Source organism: Panthera pardus, unplaced genomic scaffold (assembly GCF_024362965.1).
Source record: "Panthera pardus isolate Hobbes unplaced genomic scaffold, ASM2436296v1 HiC_scaffold_13, whole genome shotgun sequence".
Classification (NCBI taxonomy): domain Eukaryota; kingdom Metazoa; phylum Chordata; class Mammalia; order Carnivora; family Felidae; genus Panthera; species Panthera pardus.
The window spans coordinates 101,425,360-101,444,831 of record NW_026526688.1 but is presented as its reverse complement, the minus strand read 5'-3'; positions in this window follow the sequence as shown (position 1 = coordinate 101,444,831).

Genomic DNA, 19,472 nt, shown 5'->3' with positions numbered 1-19,472 from the left:
TTTTAAGATTGTTTTGTGATGGCAGAGGTGGTCATAGCAGTGTTAGGGGTGTCAAAACTTGGTGGAGCTGGTGGAGGCCAGTGTTAGGCAGTAGAGAATAAGAAGATACTGAAGTATGATTTTTGTTTGTTTGATCACTTCATTTCTCCTCTATTAGAGGAGCTTTAAACTAAACTTTACAGCAGTGGAGAAGGACAGAGCCTCTTCAGCTTTGTAATTTAACAAATGTTTGTTGAAAGAATATCCGAACTACCTTTCTTTTCTGGAAACAGAGAGCCCAGGTCTCCTAAAAAGCTCTCAAACTATTGAGTGTTTAAAAATTCTATTGTATTTGAAGGCGTGAAAACATGCATTAATGATTACATTCAGCTGATATTTTTGGAGGATAAATATTCTACTTTGTAGATTTTATCAGGTAAAACCCCATTCAGTTTAGAAATCATCATCAAAATTCTTTTTTATTTAAATTTGTTTATTCTCATTTGAATGGTCTCACTTTAACTAAAACAATATTCTTGATGGTAAAACATAAAAACAATCACATTTCTTTGTTTCAATCTTTCTTTTCTTTCATCCTAGTCATTTCTGTAAAAACAGAGACCAAAATGACTGGGTAGGATTATGGAGGATTTCTGGTAATAATACACCTACACAATGTGCTGCAGGAAGTAGAAAGTCCATACTTGATGCCCTCAGTAACTTATGACTCATATGAATCATATAAGAACATAGGACTATTACTACTGAATGTTGAAGATTTATGTCTCAAGTATACTTTTCTACACCAATAACATAATATGGATTCAAGGGGCAAAAATATCAAACCCTAGATCTTCTATACACACATATACATTTATATCTGTCTACATAAATATGCACAAAAGTGGTTTCAAGTAAGGTGCAGGAGGTGGATGTGGAGGATGGGATGATTAAAAAAGTAACAAATAGTAATTAACACATTTTATAAGGGAGCCAAACGACATTCATGCATTAATTTTAGCATCATAATAGCCCTGAGAAATCATTTCTAGTAACACCATTTTACAGATGAAGAAAATGAGACTCAGTAGTAAGTAGCAGAGCCCAGATTTGAAACAAGTTCTGCCTGATTCTAAAACAAATAGGACGTATAGTAAGACTTTTCCTGTTGTCCCTAAACTGCAGCTAGGGCACGAAACTAAAGTCAAAAATCAGTGAGTATGTCCACAATTTAAAATCAGAGAGTTACCAGCATCTGGAGCCAGCCATATTCTCTCATTGTTCCTACAACCAATTGTTCCTACAACCAATTCTATGCACCTCTCACCTCTGATTCCCTCCCTGAAAGGACTGAGAGTGAAAGAGGCGTAGCTTTCCCTTCCTCAAAGCTAATGGGAAGGAAAAAGGAAAAGAGAGAGAATTTTTTCTAAAGATTCCAGTACCTAGAAGAGGTGGCCAACATTTTTATCCTCACACAGGCTTTAGTTCAAGAGTGGACATGTTGCTTGGCCCCCATGTGATCTGAATAGGGGCAGAAATTTGGGGAGAGAGAGGGCAAGGTGAGATCCAAGGACCACTCTGCCTGTGATCTGTTGGTTTCCATTAAAAGATGGATCCCATGTGTCCCTGCTGACCTCACAATTTGCTAAAAGATGAGAACCAGGGCTATACCTTTGGGCAATGTAAGCTATACCTTTGGGCAATGTAAGCTCTCTCTCTCTCTCTCTCTCTCTCTCTCTCTCTCTCTCTGTGTGTGTGTGTGTGTGTGTGTGTGTGTGTGTGTGTGTGTGTGTGTTGGGAAGCAGGATGGAGGCAAAGAGGGCCCTTCCCCTGTTACTTGTGAAGATTGTTGGAGCCTTCTTGTCAGCCTGTGTAGACCTTGAACAGAAGTGCAGTCATGGTTAACCAAGAAGAGGTCTGCAACTCAGCCCCTCCTCCCCAACCCCAACCCCCACTTGAAAAACATCTGGAAGAAGGATAAGAAGATGGACACAGATGCAACCATGGTCCCTCCACTCAGATCTAGTCTGAGTGGAGGAAAGAGAAGAGTGGAGGAAAGAGAAGATTACTTTGAATCATTTTTGAGAAAATGAGTGAATCTTAAATGCCAGAATTAGACTGTTCAAATAACCAAAATGAGCTAAAAAATTATAAAGACTGGCCAACATGTTGTTAAGAAAGTATATACTAGAGGAAAAGGTTTGGGGGAGATGGTCATTTAGCACAAATGTCAGGAGAGTTATGGAAAATATAGAACCTTTTTATTTATACACTGCCCCCCAAAAAGTTAAGCATAGTCACCAAACCAATTATTCTATTATTCTTTTCTCTATGTAATCCCGATAAGAGTAAGGAGCCAGAGGCATATCTCTAGCACTTAGAGCCCTTTTTAAGATTTCCCCAGAGATGCCTGCGTGGCTCAGTCAGTTAAGCATCCATTTTCCACTCAGGTCATGATCTCACGGGTTCTTGAGTTTCAATCCTGTGTCAGACTCAGGCTCCAGAGTTGATGGTGCAAAGCCTGCTTAGGATTCTCGTTCTCTCCTCTCTCTGCCCCTCCCTCACTCATGTTTTCTCTCTCTTTCATAATAAATAAATAAATATAACAACAACAAAAAAAGACTTCCCCAATTAACTGGGACTCCTACCTGATTGGAAAGTTCTTGACTGATTCTATTTGTCTCAGCTCCAAGATGAAGGATGACTTCAGCTTTCTCTGTAGGACCAGTGGAGCAAATGCTTTAAAATATTCCCAGATTCAAGGAGTCTTAAGTCTTTAAATGGCAGGTTTAAGCATTGTGCCTTTACATAACATGCCATTCACAACCTTACCATGCCCTCCTTTCCCTGATCCTTAATTCCTATGTACTCACAGAGACAACTGAATCTTCAAGGAGTAGTATCTAATTTAAGTTTATGGGGCCAATGATCACTGTGGTAGATTGCATCCTTCGTTCTAATTCTCTGCCCCTTCCAGTGTCCTTGCCTTTTCCCATCGATCTTGCAATCCTACCCACTAAAGGAGCAGAATATATTTCTCCACACCTTGACTTCAGCTTTAGCCATGTGACTTGTCTTAGGCAACAGAATAAAATGGAAATGACAATGTACCATTATAAGCCTGGGCCTCAAGAGGCCTTGCATATTGCCTCTTATGGACATGTAAGTCATAGCTTTTGTTTCAACCACTAAATTTTGGGATGGTTTATAATGCACTAAATGATAATTGATACAATAATTTTTCTAGTAGAGTGAATATATAAATAGAAAAAACTGCTATTATTTCCAGAATAATTTCCACTTTGATTGCATTTACTAGCTTAATAAGTGATTACATTAATTTGTGTTTGTATTATTTGATGAAATATATGTATTTCCTGGCATAGTCTAAGAAGAAAATGTATCTACATCTTCATTCTGTAGAACTCTGGGAGGACTGTCCAGTCATTGCTGACAAGGCATACTCCTGCATAAACCATCACAGCACAGGGGGCATGCACAGTTCATCTGAAAAGCAGCTAAACTTGCTTGATGTGTTGCAGTCCAGAACTTCATTTATGAGTCACTTATTTAGAATTCATAGACACAATATTTTCCCATAGAAACACAGTATTGTAATATCCTAGGGCAAATGTACAAAAAGCCACTTAGCCCCATAATAAAACTAAATATCAATAATGCCACAGCGCACAAAGAACACTTTTTCTCCCACTGCTCAGGTTTCCCTCTCTGTTTTGCCCACCCCCCCTTCTTTATTTGCTCTTTCCAAAGGAAGAGGAGCAGCTGATTGGTTAAAGCCTATGGTTTGTTGGGCCACCTGTCCTAAGTGAGCAGGATCACACTGTTTTGAAAGGTGATGAGAACCCTCACTATCCCAGCTCTGTCATCCTCCCACAATTGTTTGGCTTCATGGACTTGGATGGAGTCCTCTCTACAGTCTCTCTTTCTCTCTCACTCTCACTTTCCCTCTTTCTCTCATTCTCTCTCTCTCCTCCTTCTCTCCCTTCCCAGACATGCTTGAGCCTACAGTTCCCACATTTCATATTTGCAAAGGCAGCAGGAAATCCCAGTTTAGTCTCGGGCCGAAGATGGGTTTTCCATCAGAGTAGTCCAAATTCATTAATCGGGGAGTTTAAAAAATGCCTGTGCAGATTAATAAATCAGTGTTTAATTTCTCTTATTTGGCTGGTTGTCCCTACTAAACACATCATCAGTCAGAAAGCTGAAGGGCCAGGGATAGCTGGCATTTAGAAGTCCTAAGACCCAACTCTTAATGCTCCTTATTCCTGTGGGAAAATTCTTCCCAGGTTCCAACTGAGGAAGCTGGGACACATCTCAAATGCAACCTCCTTTCAAGTCCTGAGTGGAGGACCACTCCATTTCACAGTGACTCATCTTTTGGACAAATCTCCAGATCTGTTGTGGAAGAGTACTGGTCATGTTTTGTTACAAGAGGGACATAAAGTTGATTTTAGAGAAACTAAGAGAGGTAGTAGAAAGTATATGTGTGTTCCATTTCTTTAAAAGTTGCATAAAAATGCATTAGCTCATCCTTCTATGTTCAGAATGCAGAGATTTGGCTGTTTGCTAACCTTAGTTTCAACTGATGCAAACTTATTCTAATACAAACTCTCATTGTCATTTTTTCAGAGAACTCTGGCATTCTTCAATAACATCACTATTTCAACTAACATTTTTTTATTCAATTAGAACTTTATTATTAATTTTGTCTCACATTTTGTACAAAATCAAATGATTTATTATAGACATGTGACCTTTCTGTTTATAACCAGAACTTTCTCCTTAAATTTATTCTGAAAGCCATTTCTGTCCATAATCTGTTTCATAAGAGCCTCGTGTACTGGAAAAAATAATTGAATTGCCTTTGAATTGTTTTCCCTACAAATTTTATAGCCAGTAAAACATTATAGATAATCATATATTTTAACTATAAAAATTTAATAACATTATTAAAACTTCAGATTTTTCTAGCCTTCATTTAATATAGCTGGTATGTAAAAATGAGTTTGAATCTATGTGTTGTGTCTTATATACAGTTCAATACTTATAAAGGTCATTGTGAGACTTCGCTTCTAGATAACAGGTGACTTGAGCCCAGGGCTTAAAGACTAAGCAAGGTTACCTTGTGAATTAATTCTGAGTACCCAGCCAAAGCACTTTAAAAACTCTCTCTGGAGTGCCATATTCTTCCTATTGAGTGACCCACCGAAGCTGGACCAGGGGGAGCTGCCACCCCTACCCAGGTCAGTTGCATAGATCCTGGCTCATCACCGTGGTAGATAGAGATGGGAGGCATTGGTGTAGTGGGAAGCTGACTCCTCCTGTGCAGAAGAAGTTCTTCTGTGGAAGAGCACCAACATTCTGTGAGAAGCAGGGACAAGCAAGGGGAAGAGAGAGAGCTCTGGCAGGATTTGACCTTGGCTTCCTGTGCCCAAGGGCCAGATGCATCCCTATGCCTCCCATGGTTACATGAATGACTCAATTCTCTTTAAAACAGATCAAAATACTCCTCTCTTTGAATTGCAAACATAAAGACAGGTTTAGAGCCTGGCACTACTTTTGGCCACTCCATGAGCCCTCCAGTGAAAGAGCTACCAGCTGTCAGGAGGCCAAAGTCCCAGGGTTAGCTTCCCATAGAGAACAGGGGCAAGAGTCACACCCTTTTGAAATGTCCCTCTTTGTAAGCTTTGGAGGAAGTGGGGAATGCCACCCTGGTCCTAGGACCCAACAACTTTCTCCTAAACTGCATGGAGTGTTTCTTTTAGAAATCATAGCGAAACTACTACTGGTAGCAGTTCACGTATCTCTTTTACAAGAGATTTTAGTTTACAAAATCCCTTTCACGAATTACAGAATTTGGGATGCAGCATCATAAATATAAAGAAACTATCAACTAACCTATACTTCAATGTTAAACTAAGACCTTATAATTAATTTTTTTAACGTTTGTTTATTTTTTGAGAGACAGAGACAGAGCATGAGCTGGGAAGGGGACAGAGAGACGGGGGGTCACAGATTCTGAAGCAGGCTCCAGGCTCCGAGCTGTCAGCACAGAGTCCGACATGGGTCTCAAAATCAGGAACCATGAGGTCAGACCTGAGCCGAAGTTGGCCGCCTAACCGGCTGAGCCACCCAGGCGCCCCAGACCTTATAATTATTACTATCAACCATATTAATAAACAAAAGTAAAACATTTTGCTCCTTGGGGTGTCAAGGACAAAAAGCATGCATCCAAAGAAGCAAAACAATATCAAGAAACTGTAGATATGAACGATTTTGTTTCATGAGTGTGTGTATATGCATATATGTATACACATATAATAACATACATACACTAATCAAAAATGTAATGTAACAATTGTATACATAGGAATGTGTGTGACATAGGAATTACAGGCATATGATTTATTTTTAGTATTTAAGGACTTAAGAAGGTGGCTCTTCATGTTAATAGCTTGATTGAGGACAACTTGGGGAGAAATTTTACCTGTTAACAGGTTTTATACTTTTGCTCCGTTTATGTAGCTCCTTCCTTCCTTTCAGGACTTGTTTCATAACAAATAACGGCAGAATTTACTCAGTGTTTCTAAAAAAAAAAAACTATTGTGAATTGTGAGAAATGAAATAAAGAAAGTTCGTAAATGAGCACTAAAAAATAATGAATGGGAGTTAAAAACAGATTGAAGAGACTGTTGTAGTAATAAAAAAGGTTTTGCCCTGGTTGGATAACTTCCTTAATTCTCTGTCTCACTTTGACCCTGTTAAAGGAGTTGATGAATGACATGAATTTTAACAGGTTACTTAGTAACGTCAAAAGAGGTGTCCCAATAATGATCATACTGATGTCTCAAATTAATTTCTAGCTATAAAAATGATGCTTATTTGCCCTACTACATATGTATATATTCAAAATTGTGAGATCCCTTTTATATAGAACAGCTCCAAAGGAATTGAAATTAAGGTTGTGGCCATCAAAAGCCCAACAACCTGACATAGAGAAATGTTCAGGTTTTCCTTTGAAGGTTGCAACCACCTTAACCTAAGTCTTTTCATGTGTATTATGTATATTGCTCAGCAGTGTGGCATAGACACAGTCCTTCTTCCCTTCATACAGGGAAGCATTATAGTGATTTCTTGATATTTCATGCCAAAGATAATGGTAGGTTATCCAAAAATGGTCTTGAGTCTGAGAGAAATATTCTAAAAATTCAGAGTCCTTGAGATTAAATAATAAAGATCTAACAACGCAAGAGGAACTGTAAAGCTATTCAACTGCCCCGCGTTGTCTCCTGCTCAGTGAACCTCCACCCCCGCCCCCCGACCAAATAATGCAGGGAATTCTACATAGCACAAAGTAGACAGGTATTTATTGTCTCATCACTCAAAGAGCCACACAAATGTACAGGATTATTCATAAGTAGTCGCATGTATTAATTTTTAAATATTTTTCCACATCCTGCTGGCTTAAACAAGCACCATGTTATAGTGATAAGAACAAGAAATGGATAGATTGATGGGCATGGAAAGAGGGAAGAAGGGACAGTGAAGGGAAAATGGATTTGTTACGACATGCAAATGTCAAGTTCCTTAGCTAACACCAATGAAGCATTTAAAAAATACATGTAAAGGTACGGTTTGGTACTTTTCCATTAATTTTTCAAAGGTCTTGACCTCCTAAAGAAAAATTTCTGACTAAAAGGGGTTTTCCTCACCAGTCAGTTCCTTCTTCTACTGGGTCCTACAGAGAAATAGTGCTCTTATATTTGGCCCTTCAGACAGTTGCCACGGAAATGAGAGCTGCAAACACTTTCAGCTTTCTGGCTTCGCTGTGGGATCCAGCAGAGACCATGATTAAGCTGTCAGAGAACCTCCCTAAGTACAGTTTTACCTGATAAGTAAGAGTTTCCAGAAAAATGGTGACACATACAGGAAGGAAAATAGATTGTTTAACTCACTCTGAAAAATCCCTTTGATTCATAGACTGTCTCATGATTGAAACCATCTCTTTCTCTAATCAGACTCTTTTCAATTCACAGACCAGTACCTCAGGGGGCAAGTAAAATGCCCCTACCTTTACAAGAGGAGGTATCACATTAACAAAAGGTAACACATTAACAAAAGGAACCCAGAGTTCCTGAGTGCTGAAGAAATAAGAAAGCAAAATGCTAAAAATGGGGGGAGGACACAGTGAATGAGAAGGGGAAAATCAAATGGCGTTTAAACCATTTTAAGGAACATTAAATATCTGATTTGAAAAAAAATAAAGAAAGAAATCACTGTGGATGTCAAAGAACGCTGGCTTTTCACACCTGGAACCAGAGATGATTGGATCATAAGGGGCTCTACTGTAGTGGACTTGAAATTTTATTGGTTATCTTTTGTTCCCAGCAAATGAGACCTGGATTTTCTGGGAAGGAACTCTAGCTATCACTTTGAATCCACTGAGTATTTCTACTCCACATCATTGACCTAATAAAACTCTATTGATGGAGTAAGGTCAGTGTTTTTCATATTGGGATTAGAGAAGAGAACACACCAGTCCACGTGGTACCATGGCCACAAATGAAAGAACTGGTTGGCAGAAGCCAACGTTTGGACAGCTACTTGGAAGAAGACTTTCTAGATAATGGTGGAATAGGAAAACGAAGTTGCAACTTGAAAAGATTGTACCTTCTATCTTGGGGCGCCTGGGTAGCTCAGCTGGTTTCAGCTCAGGTCATGATCTCATGGTTTGTGAGTTTGAGCCCCGCATGGAGCTGGCTGCTATCAGTGGAGAGCCTGCTTTGGATCCTCTGTCCTTCTCTCTCTGCCCATCCTCCACTTGCTCGCTCTCTCAAAAATAAGTAAACATTAAAAAATAATAATAATAATAATGTCCTGTCATCTATTTACTTGTTGGTGGTTGTCTAAAATATTGCAACCATTTTGGAGAGCAATTTGGAAAAACCTAGAAAAGTTGAAGATGTAGATTTCATACAAGCTAACAATTTTACTCTAGGTGGATGCTATGGACTATACTGTGTCCTCCCAAAATTCCTATGTTGAAGACCTAATGCCCAATGTGACTATATCTGGTGATTGGGTCTTTAGTAAGTAATTAAGGTTAAATGATTTCATAAGGATGGGGTCCTAAACTGATAGCATAAGAAGAGGTAGATCTCCCCCTCCCTCTCTCTCTCATTCCCCCTCATTCTACCATGTGATGCCATAGCTAGAAGGTGACTGTCTACAAGCCAGGGGAGAGCTCTCACCAAATCCAATCACATTGGTACCCTGATCTTGAACTTTGGCTTCTGGGACTGCGAGAAAATAAATTTTGGTTGTTTAAACCACCCAGTGAATGTTACTTTGTTACGGTAACCCAAACTGACTAAGACAGTGGCTATCCCAGAAAATGTAAGGATGTTCATGATAGTATTTCTCTGAATAGTACACATATGGAAACAATCTAACTTCTTGTAGAAAAATATATAAACTGTTCACATAACAGAATTGTATAGAACAGTTGAAATAATTGAACAATAGTAGCATATATCAATGTAAATGAATCTCAAAAATATAATGTCAAACAAAAAATCAAGATGTAAAGGATATTTATACATGCTATCAAAAACTTGCAACAATAGTTTATAATTTTAGGGATACATACTTGTATAGTAAAAGAACGAACATATGGCTGGAAGTGATACACACCAACTACTTCTGAGAAGAAAGGGAAAAATGATAGTGAAAGCAAGGGAATGCCTTTTGCTCTATCTGTAATGTTTTATTTCTTAATAAGAAATGAGATTTGTGCAAATTTCAGCAAACTGTCTGCATCTTTTAAATCTAGGTGGTAAATGCATAGTGCTTGTTATATTATTTTCTGGATTATATTTAATAAGCAAAAGATGTTTTCCCCTGTCATCTGGGTTTTCAGCAGTTCAGTGGTACTTTTTAGACAGACAGTTTTCTTATCCACCTTTTATATATGCTGCAGTGAGAAGCCCAGAGAAGTTAGGTGGCATGGACAAAGTGTCCAATCTAGTTAAACAGTGACTCAAGGACTAGAAATGAGTTGTCTGTCCATAGCACACTCCATATGTCTGTTAATTTTCTGCTATAGAGACAATGACGCCAACAAACTTTGTTTTCTAAGCCAGAAAAAAGCACAAATCCTGCCCAACTGTGGAAGAGCACATTTGAAGCCATTAGACCTTTTCTGTCCCCCAAGTCATACTCCACAGTTGATGTGTTACATATTTTGCTTACTCACTGAGCATCAACACTACTTAGGAGAGTTCAGTTTTTCCACTTTTGAAAAAAAAAAAAAAGGATCTCAGGAGACAGGACTAGTGATCCGCAAATTTTCTGCAACAATTGAGAAGTTGGCAGAAGCTTTGTTTGTCTGTCTGTCTGTTTATTTATTTTTTTATTTAGAGAGAGAGCACATGAGCGGGGGAGAGGGGCAGAGGGAAAGAGAGAGAAAAATCTCAAGCAGGCTCCACATTCAGTGCAGAGCCTGATGAGGGGCTTGATCCCACGATTCTGGGATCATGACCTGAGATGAAATCAAGAGTCAGATGCTCAACCAACTGAACCACCCAGACACCCTTGGCAGAAGCTTTAAAAATGGTGGTTTTACTGATTATAATTAATTTTAGTTAGATTTCAATTAGGAAATATTCTTTGCAAGATAGATTTTTTAATACTGTTCAACATAGATTTACAGCATGAGAACTAGTAGCCATTTATACTGAGTTTCCCAATTAATCCAAGTAATTGAGTTTTCAAAAAATAAATGACAGGAAGGATTTCATGATATAGTATTGAAACAATGGGTAGGAAATACACAGGGACATCAAGAATAAGTGTTTTTTCTGCCAACATCTAACATATTCAGACAAAAATAAGCATTGTTTAACCCACTTTCTTTATTACGTTTTACATAGTTGGGGCAAGAAATTTTGGCTTTGTTAATTAGGTAGTGTCGACTCATGTTACAAAACTGATAGGATTCTTTAACCTACATTTTATATAAAATAAATAAATAAAAAGGACTTGAAGGAGGACTGAACTTATTTTGAGAAATAATGACTAGATATACAATTATGCATAATTTCATACTAAAATTTATCAAAAATACAGTCGAGGAATGGGGATATTATTCACACACAGTAGCTGCTGCACACACACACACACACACACACACACACACACACACTACATGCTCAACCAGGCATAGGTAAGAAAATGGTCTCTACACTTGCTCAAATTAGATAGCTGCTTTCTCCCCATTATTTGTGTTTTGCTGACTCCCTAGTGTGTACCAAAGTATTCTCATCTGTTGTTTCCATCATCAGAGCCCTTATCGCTATTTGCTTATCTGACTGCTCAAAATTAATTTTAAATCCTATCTTGATAAGTAGTATTCCTAAAATATTCTTACTTTTCAACATGCTTGGCAAAAAGTTTGTGTGCCCTTTGTCCTCTGGCCAAATGCCTCGGTGATGTTCCCCTATTATGTTGATAGAAGGGATATTTGAACTCCAGTCCTTTGGGCAGAAACATTTTTGATTGAATTAGTAGTAAAAACATGAAGCCACGACATGTCTTGTGTCCAACCCTTAAACACTCCCGAGGGCACAGCAGTTCAGGGATGTTTAGTAAGTGATAGCATGGGGTTGCTACTCACATTTATAGGTGTTTAATTCATTATTTTTATACAGTTTGATATGTGACTTATCTACAGCATTTCCAAAAGAAGTAAAAGGTACTTACATATTTCTAATAAAAAGACAGAAATAATGTAATACAGTATACTGATTTATTTTTCATTCCCTTAACATTAATTTAAGATTAATTTAAAGGACCTTATTTAAGAACATCATTTATTTTGACTATGGGTGTTTCTTTGTTTATATAGTTAGTGCTTTTGTACATGTCGCTTTTTCTCAAACTGAATTCTATAGAACTGTGTTATAAACTCTTAAGTGTGAAGAAAATAAAATATCAAATTCTCAAGTAAACTGGTATATTTAGGGTTAGAACAAATTAAATAAGTTTCATTTTTGAAGACCTCAGAGCCTATATGTGACTATCCATTATGCAAAACAAGAGATGTGAAAATATACAGTATAACACTCTTCCTTTCTGATTCTAATTGTAGAATGCCTATTAATATCACTTAGATGTTATATTTATTCATATTTAGGCAGATTATATAAACTTGGACTTACATTTCTAATTAATTTTTATATTGGCATCCTAACCCAGTTTTTAAATGCAACTAAATTTTTTTACTTTTCTAAATTTAAATTATAAAATTTATGTTTATAAGAATTCAAACCATATGTAGATATGGTGAATAAAAAGCAAATACCTTTACTTCTCTTCCGTCAGAAGTAACCACTGTCAACAGTTTGGTAAGTCTTTTTAGTCATTTTTACGTGAAACAAATGAATTCCTACTTCATAGAGAAAAATGTCAAACATCTTCAAAATTGAATTGGAGGGAAAAATATTTTTTAAAAATCTTCAAATATTATAACTCCCTCCATAATTCCATGGCTTACATTTTGAATAGTGTTAGATTTGGTTTTAAGTGCAATTCTTGACTTTTCATTAATGTGAGTAATTAGTTACCATGAAGGTGGGATAAAGAATAATAAAATTTCTGTAAATCTTTCCCCTAATTGTGCTAGATAAATTACATCTTTAATTTCGATCTTTCTTTAAATTCTTCTCTAATTTATGTCAGACTATCAAAACAAGCATAAATCAAACCACACCTTTATTCACCAAACTGAGACAAGACCTCAACGCCCCCTAGTGGGGTGACCTCTATCCTCCATCCTGTGTGACCAACCCCCTGAGTAAGATGAGGTACCATTAACTCTTAATGTTAAAGTTGTACTTTCCTCTTTCACTCATCCAAAAAATACTTAAATGTGTACTTTAAATTTTCTGGTTAAAATGAGCCATCACCAAAAAAACAAGGGAAAATTATTTGTGGAGGAAATGTCCATATATAAAATATTAAGCAATAACTTTCATCACTATAATCAGTCTCTGATCTTCCAAGTTATCCACTTGCCTTGACTGCCTACTCTTGGCCACCTTATGACTCTCTGCTTTCACTTAAAAAAGAAAAACAGGTTCATCTTTTTCTTTGGTTTCACTTCTCTGGATTTATCACTTTCCTAAAGCATTAATTTCACTTACTTTTCCAAACAATAACAAAAAGCGCTCAGGAACCACTGCATCCATTTTTTCTCCTTTTCTCCCTTTGGAATATGTGCTATCAATGTCCCCCATTTAAAAGATCACACCTGTTGCAAGGAATGAAGAGAGCACAGTGGTGGAGTCAGCAGGCCTGACTCAAAGTCCATTTAATGTCCATGTGATGTTGAGATAGTCACTTAAACTCTCTGTATCTTAGTTTTCTCGTCTGTAAAATCAAAATGATAATAATAGTGTCCAATAGGCATAGGATTTAAGAAAGTCTGTGTAAATGTGGTAGAACAGTGCCTAATTCAGTAACTGTTCCTTAATATCACTCTTTCATCAGAGTCCTGTGAATGAAAATAAGAAAGCATGAATGAAAGATTTGAATTGTACCTCTTTTTTTTCCAAACCAAATGCAGCTATCTATTAGGTCCTCACCATCCCTTGTTTAAATGACTGCAGTAGCCTCTTAACTGGCCTTTCATCCAGCAGTCTCTCCCAATTCCAGTTCAGCGTCATCAGTCAGATTTATTTTCCTGAAAATAATATTGGCATTTTTAGCTCAGGATATGATGAACTTATCTACCTGCTGAAAACAACTATAAAAGCTGGTATATGAAAACACTGTGTGAAGGAACAGGTAAGTACCCAGTTCAGTTCAGACAAGATTGGAAAGGAAAAGTTATAATCCTTGAGAGAAGAGAAGCACTGGAGGGGAGTGCCACACTCATCATGACTTTTTCCCTGAGGGGATTTTCCAATTCAAAAAATAGGGGAAATATCCCTGATGATGAGTGATGTTGAGCATCTTTTCATGTGTCTGTTAGCCAATCTCTATGTCTTTTTGGAAAAATGTCTGTTCGTGTCTTCTGCCCATTTTTTAATTGGATTATTTTTTTTTTATTTTTTTTAACGTTTATTTATTTTTGAGGCAGAGAGAGACAGAGCATGAATGGGGGAGGGTCAGAGAGAGGGAGACACAGAATCTGAAACAGGCTCCAGGCTCCGAGCTGTCAGCACAGAGCCCGACGCGGGGCTCGAACTCACGTACCGCGAGATCATGACCTTTGCCGAAGTCAGCCGCCCAAACGACTGAGCCACCCAGGCGCCCCTTAATTGGATTATTTTTGAGTGTTGAATTTTATAAGTTCTTTAGATATCACCTCACACCAGTCAGATGGCTAAAACTAACAACACAAGAAATAAGAGCTGTTGGCAAGGATGTGGAGAAACAGCACTGTTGGTGGGAATGCAAACTGGTGCAGCCACTCTGGAAAACAGTATGAAGTTCCTCAAAAAGTTAAAAATAGAACTACCCTACGATCCAGCAATTGTACTACTAGTTGTTTACTCAAAGAATACAAAAATTCTAATTCAAAGGGATGTTTACATCAGCAATTATCAACAATAGCCAAATGATGGAAAGAGACCAAATATCCATCAACTGATGAATGGATAAAGAAGATGTGGTATGCATATGTATACAATGGACTATTACTCAGCCATAACAAAGAATGAAATCTTGCCATTTGCAACAATGTTGATGGAGCTAGAGGATAAGCGAAATAAGTCAGAGAAGGACAAACACCATATGATTTCACTTATATGTGTAATTTAAGAAACAAAACAAACAAGCAAAGGGAAAAAAGAAAAGAGAGCCAAACCAAGAAACAAACTCTTAACTATAGAGAACAAACTGATGGTTACCAGAAGGGGAGGGAAGTGGGGGGATGAGTTAAATAAGGGATGAGGATTAAGGAGGGCACTTGTGATGAGCACTGGCTATTGTATGGAAGTGTTGAATCACTAAATTGTACACCTGAAACTAATATTACACTGTATGTTAAGTAACTGGAATTTAAATTAAAGAAATAAATAAATAAGCCCCAAGCAGAAAGGCAGGAATCTTACTGAGCTGAGGAGAAGAAACAGGTTGGAATTTGGGGATGCCAAAGTAGCTAGCATTTGGGAGGAAACATTATAGAGACCCAGGATTTAAAGTAGATTTAACTGAAAAACTGTCCAAATACCCTACCTCACTGACTAACTCCTTAGTTACACATGCCCTGGGTGAGACCCTAAAAACCCAACAGAAAACAGCATCTAAGAGAACAAAGAACTAAGTGAAAGTGTAATTAAATAGCTATGTGATGCTGCAAATATTAAAATTTGATTTTAAGCCCAGGTAAGATGAAGGGAGACAGAGATATCAGTAGATATCCTGTGCTTTCAGTCAACAGAAAAGTATTACATCTGGGAATAAGGGCAAACATGAAATAGAAAATCCTTAATTATGACTAAAGCTGTTTCTCAAAAGAATCAAAATTATCCTCCTATATTTATATACCTGCTAGAAGAAAACTTAGACTTCTGTGAAAGAAGATGACAGCATTTACAGTCTCTCTAATTTTTCATCCACAATATCTGGCTAAAAAAAAAAAAAAACAAAAACAAAAAAACACAAAACAGATAACTAAAAGCCAGAATTTAAAAGAACAACAAAAATAGACCTAGAGATAAGATGTTAAAGTAATCAGTGACTTTAATATAAAGATAATTCATGTGTTCAATAAAACTGAGGAGAATATGAAGAATTTCAACAGAGATCTGGAATCTGTTAGAGAACTTCTGGTAAACTGGAACACAAGTCAGTAAACTATATATAAATTTGAAGCACAGAGAGAAAAAGGGATAGAAAACACCAAAAAGAGTGTGAGAGATATATAAAGAATAGTGATAAGTCTAACATGCATGTATTTAATTGGAGTTCTAGAAAGAGGAGATGATGGTTCAGAAACAATATTTGAAGAAACACTGGCTAAAATTGTTTCAAAGTTAATAAAAATCCATTAAACCACAGAATCAAGACACTATGAATCTCACGTAGATTACAAATATAAGGAAAACCACACCTGGGTAGATCACAGTTATATTGCTAATAACCAAGACAAAGAGAAAAATCTTAAAAGCACTCAGAGGGAAAAAAATCCCACACATTACCTTCAAAGAAGCAACAATAAAGCTATAAGCTTACTTTTCAAAAGAAATTACAAAAATCAGGACATAATGGAATGACATTAAAATGCTAAGTTTTTTAAAAATGCCATCCTACTATCTCACCTGGGACTTTATACACAATAGAAATATTATTCAAAAAAAGAAGGCAAAAATTAAGGCCTTTTCAGACAAACAAAAGCTGAGAGAATTTATTACCAATAGATCTTCACCATAACAAATACTAAAGACTTATTCAGCCTGAAGAAAATGATTCCGCATGGAACCACAAGCTTGCATAAAGGAATGAAGAGAACCAGAAAGGGTATGTAATTAATCTAAGTAAAATAGACTGGTTTATAAAAGACAAATATAAAATAATAACAATAATAATATCTTATATGGATTTGATTATAAATAGAAGTAAAATATATGACAATAGCACAATAGATCAGAGAGATAGATAAAGTTAAACTGTTGTAAAATCCTCTAACTGGGGGAAATTGTAAACGTGCCACTTAAAGGTAAACTATAATAAGTCTAGGATGATTGTTGTATTCTATTGCTCAAAAAACTACCCCAAAATGTATTGGTTTAAAGTAATAACATCATTTATTTTGCTTGTAAACCTATAATTTAGGCAGGGCTCAGTGGGGTCATCTTGTCTCTACTCAGAATCAGCTATGGTGGCTCAAAGGCTGAATACTGGAACCATCTGAAGACTTATTAACTTATCTGCCTGGTAGTTGGCACTAGCCATTGGCTGGAATCTCCTTGGGGCTATGCCCAGAATACCTCCGTGTAGTCATTCCATATGGCTGCCTAACATAGCATGGTGGCTGGATTCCAAGGTTGGGTGCTTAGGGAATAGAGCCAAGCAGAAGCTATATCACCTTTCCTAACCTATCATCAGAAGTCATGCAGTGTCACTTCCACTACATTCTATTGGTTTAGAAGCAAGTCACTATGGACAACCCACATTCAGAGGGAGGGAAAGTCGAACTCTTCCTGTTGTTGGGAGGAATATCAAAGAGTAAGTTTAAAAAGCACAAGTGTAAGTTTCAACAACTTTCAGGTTGTATATTCTACATACAAGTGTTTAGTCAGGTATATGTATTGAAAATATCTTTTTCCAATTAGTAGCTTATGTCTCATTCTCTCCTTTCATGAAGAGAAGTTCTTACTTATAGTACACTTTATCATGTTTTCCCTTAAACTTAATGGTTTTTGTGTGTCCTAATTAGGAAGCTGACCCCAAGGTCATGATGATATATTCTTACTTTTCATGTCTTGATCAACAATAATTTAGAATTAATTTTTATGTATAGTGTGAGGTTGGGATCAAGTTTTCTTTTCTTTTTTTTTTTTTTTTTTTGGATATCCTATTGACTAGGAACAATTTATTATAATGAAGATGTCCCACTGTAGAGTTACCTGTGTCTTAAATCAATGGCATATACAATGAGTGTGTTTCAGGACTTTCTGTTCTATTCCATTTGTCAATTAGTCTATCCTAGTGAACACTATGCTATTTTTTTTAAGTTTATTTTGAGAGAGACAGAGACGGCATGAGTAGGAGAGGGGCAAAGAGGGAGAGGGAGAGAAGGAGAATCCCAAGCTGATTCTACACTGCCAGCACAGAGCCCGATGTGGGGCTCAGACTCACAAACTCTGAGATCATGACCTAAGCCTAAACCAAGAGCCATTCGCTCAACTGACTGAGCGACCCAGGTGCCCCAACACTACACTATTTTAATTACTATGACTCTAATAAATCTTGATAGTCCGGTAAGCTAGTCTCTCACCTTGTTCTTTGAGTGTGTATCAGATCCTTGGATTTCCATAGAAATTTTAGAATTAGCTTGTCGAGTTTCACATAGGTTAAGATTTTGATTGCACTATAGCTATAGATCAATAAAAAGAGAACTGACATCTATATAATATTGAGTCTTCCAATCCATGAATATAACATCCCTCCATTTATTTAGGTCTTCTTTAATCTCTCTCAGTACTCTTTCATAGTTTTTGATATTGAAGACCTGTGGGTCTTCATTAGATTCAGTCATAAGATTTTTATATTTGTAATACTATTAGTCTCTTAAATTCACTTTGTAATTATTCATACCTGGTTTGTAAAAATATAATTGTGCTTCTATTTGTATTTGCATAACAACTTGCATCCAGTAATCTCTAAATTCTTTTGAATACACTATGGATAGATGTGTCATCTGCAAATGGAAAGAATTTTATTTCCTCCTTTCTGGTCTCTGTTTTCTGCTTGCCTTAATGTACAATGTTGAATAGAAATAGTGATAAAGGACATTCTGTACTTGAGAGAACTGGGATTGATGAGACTTCTATTTAGAACTCTTTGAACTTATTCATGTGTATTTTTAAGTGTATTACCCACTTAAAAATATAAATCATTTAACAACTTAAAGGCCATAATTTTCACTTATGAAGCATACTTAGTAGTTATATTTTTCTTTACTATAGAAGGAAATGCTGCATAATTAGGAATTAAAGATCCTGTGGAACACTTAATGAGCATAAGCATAGATATGCCATTCCAGCACCAATTTAAAAAAAAACTTGTGTTGACAGAAGAAAATCGAGTCTTCGTTTCAGTGAGCTAAAAATGAACTGAGACAATTAAAGTTACATTTTCTGTAAGCCTGTCTTGCTCCAAAGACCATTACTTAGGTTTAGGAAGTGGGGGTGTCCAGCAAGTGGCATCTGTTGCCTATTATCAGGAGCAGAAATCTGAGAGCTTCTGCCATTGCATCTTGGTATCAGTTTAGTTGTCAAGGAAAAGACAATGCAGTCAACTACTTGATGGAACAATTCTTCACTCATATGAAGACCGAGTAGTATCAGTTTTAGTAGTGAATGTCAGTTTTCCATGCAAGAGTTCCCTCCCAGAAGCCGATCTAGGGCAATTGGCCTGTACGGACCCATCTTGTTGTTTAGCAACCCCTTGCCAAAGGGTATATCCTCTTTCCAAAGTGGAGTTGGCCAGGTGTCATATTACATACACAGGCACTATAACACACACAATGCTTAAGCAGAAAAAAGTACACATTGAGTTTGAAGTGGAGAGATATTCAGACAATTCCAGCACAAGCTATAGAGACTATGTCTCTTGGTAAGAAGTGTTCTGGGCCCAAGACCCAGTCTTGTGTGACCCAGTGGGGAATCAAAAGACTGTAGCTTCAGACTGCCTTTCTCAATAGATTGGCTCTTTCATAGGAAACAAAGTAAAATTACGAGAGT